Source organism: Belonocnema kinseyi, chromosome 3, assembly GCF_010883055.1.
Source record: "Belonocnema kinseyi isolate 2016_QV_RU_SX_M_011 chromosome 3, B_treatae_v1, whole genome shotgun sequence".
Taxonomy (NCBI): domain Eukaryota; kingdom Metazoa; phylum Arthropoda; class Insecta; order Hymenoptera; family Cynipidae; genus Belonocnema; species Belonocnema kinseyi.
This window is the reverse complement of record NC_046659.1, coordinates 26762575-26765555: the sequence shown is the minus strand read 5'-3', so window position 1 is coordinate 26765555 and position 2981 is coordinate 26762575.

Below are 2981 nucleotides of genomic sequence, written 5' to 3'. Positions count from 1 at the left end.
CCTCGCGTGCGGTACACCAGAATCGATCAGTGTACCGATTGCGAGGACCGGTGACTTTTTAGGCTGTTCAGTGCTATCGAAACGAGTTCTCAAGACCGAATGATGATGATGTTTTCTCTACTACGGTACGAGACAATATGGAGTGTGGCAGGCTTGAACCCGCACTATTTACGTGTTTGAGCGCACGGTGTCGCGAGAGCGGTGGGGATAAAATTCCCGGTCGATTGGTTGCAAGATTGCGCGTGGGGATGTCGACTTCGCTGATTGGCTGGGGGGAGCGCAAAATGTAATTTTCAACCGAGCTTGTCTCGCGTCACCGTGCGTCAACTCTATACTATTCCTTAATTAAAATTAAAAACAAAAAATACTTTATGTAACTGGAGGATTCTGACATTTTTAACCTATGTTTTAATTCTATCCTAGCCTCATGATTCCGAAGGAATTATGGCGCTAGGTCAAATAAGACGAGAGTTAGGTCGTTATGGTTATATAATAATAATTAATATCTAATATTTGCAGCGGATATTCTATATGCCTTAGATAGTCCTAAACTCCCCGAACAAACGTCCTATTTCACAAACAATTTACCTAAATTATTATCCTATTTGTAATGTTAGAAATTATTTACTAATATATCCCATAATAACCCTAATTTAAACTAACTTGCTTACTTATTCTCGCTTAATTCTAGTTTATCTTAATTGATGAGCGTGTAGACATTTATTTAATGTGTGCACGTTCACTAATTTATGAACTTAATTGCTAACTTTATCATTCGAGCTATTGATCGTTTTAATCCAAAGGGAGTTCTTTATCTTGGCTTTATTCCATGTCTTAAAAGGATTCATATTTGGACTTGGTCATGGCCTTCGGTACGGGTCTTTAATAATTAATTTCTGTTCATTAATTTTACAAGAAGGTTGCCGTCGGATCGCGTTTTTCCTTAAGGTGGTTGAGCTCCCCGGTTCTGTTTGCCCATGCGATGGAAAAGGAAGGATAGAGAGGAGGAGAGAGAAAGAAAAGAATGTAGGGAGAAAAGTAAAGCGCGCGCGTTAGTGTGAGAGAGAAAAACCGAAAGAGTAGTACGTGACTCGGCCCGTCGCTAAGTTCACAGCGTTGGTAAACTCGGCCCTTGCACGTGTTTAGCAGGCTATCGCCACTCAGCCGGGGAGAATTCTCGGCAATTTAGATCCCGTTACTGAAGGCCTGACAATAGGAAGGGTAGGCAAACTCGTCGTTTCGAATCTCGAAAATCAGTTATTTGTCACGTAGGACGTTTCACTCAAGTTTCCTGTTTCAAAACTTGAGTGAAATTTCACGTCGACTAATTTTTCGATTTCCGAGGTTCTCATCTATGCCTGGCATACAACAACTTTTTCGGATTTTATCAAATGTCGACGTTTTGAGGCCCCGTGAGTCAGAAAAACAAATTTTTACGTCGGGGTCTGTTTGTCTGTTCGGCGTCGTCGTTGTTGTTGTCTGTATACCGGATAATTTTTGAAAGACTGGTATGATTGGATTGGGCTTTGACACACTGTTCGAGGGACCAAAAAGAAAGATTGAGTTCGTTAAACAGCCATCTTTAATAAAAATCCAAAAAGTTGAAGCTTTTTCAAAATTTTTGAGACCACTTTTTTTCAAAATATGAAAATTTTATCGACAGCTATTTATGGTACAAAAAATATGAACAATTTATCCTGACAACTTTTTTTTGATAAAATCAAACTTACCAAAGCTAAAGGATTTTCAAAATCCAAAAAACCAAACGAAAATGGACATTTGAAACAAAAATAGCTTGATATGGAAAAAATTCAAGAGGCGAAAGACGCTACTTTTTCAAGGCCCCATGATTATTTTATCACATTCTCATCCATAATGAGAAGAGTTTTATGCGAAAAATGATTTTCGCGAACTTCATTAAATTTCGACGTTTTGAGGCTCCTTGAGTCGGAAAAACAAGTTTTTACATCGGTATCTGTCTGTCTCTCTGGCGTTTACGTCGTCGTTATTGTTGTTGTGGTTGTCTGTATATCGGATAACTTTTGAAAGAATAGTCGGATTGGATTGTGGTTTGAAACATAGATTTTTTTATTTTAAGAATTGTATGTAAAAATTGTACTATTTTTATTTTTATAACAAATATTTTTCTTCAATTAAATATTTGCAATAAAAGTGTTTCGAAGTGTTTCGTTTAAATTTTTCCAGTTGTTTTTACTATAGTACAATTTACGTTTGCATCCCGGTCGAAGAAATCCATTCTATTCTTTGACAAATATTCTTTGTAAATCAATATTTTTCACAGAAAATTACCCTGAGTGACAGAACGAAATCGGAAACAATAAGAGTTAATTTATTCAGGAACAAGCTTTTTGAACAAAAATGACCTTGAGTGAACCTTTAATATATATTTGTTAATTTTTACAAAAATCAGGCGTTATTTTCTTACAAAAAAATATTGCGGGGAGGGGGGCAAATTATCAAAAAATAAATAAAATTTAAAGTTGTATGATTTCAATTTGTAACTAAATAATTTGAGAGGTTTCAATCTAAAATTATCGAACACTTTCCATTCAAAAATTCAGATGAAATATTTATATAGCTTTAAATTTGAAATTATTCAATATATTCTGAAGACTACAAATTTAAAATGTCTCAATTATTAAGGCTTTAAATATTTTTGAAATTGCTGTCCTGGAGACTAAACAGCACTTATTCTTTCATTAAGAAATCGCAAACAAAATTGTTAAAAAAAAGTTTTTAAACGAGTATTAAAAACCTTAAAAAAGGTCAGAGGTTTTTTAATAGTTCAAGATATGTGATAGGATCTCTTTAAATATGAAATTAGTCTATACTTTTTCATGTTTGAGCTACAATTATTGCATTTTAGAGTTATAAATTACAGTCGTGAAAAACCAATAAAATGTTTTAATTAATTTATATATAAAACAAAAAACCTTTGTATAATTCAACCTAAATGCAGC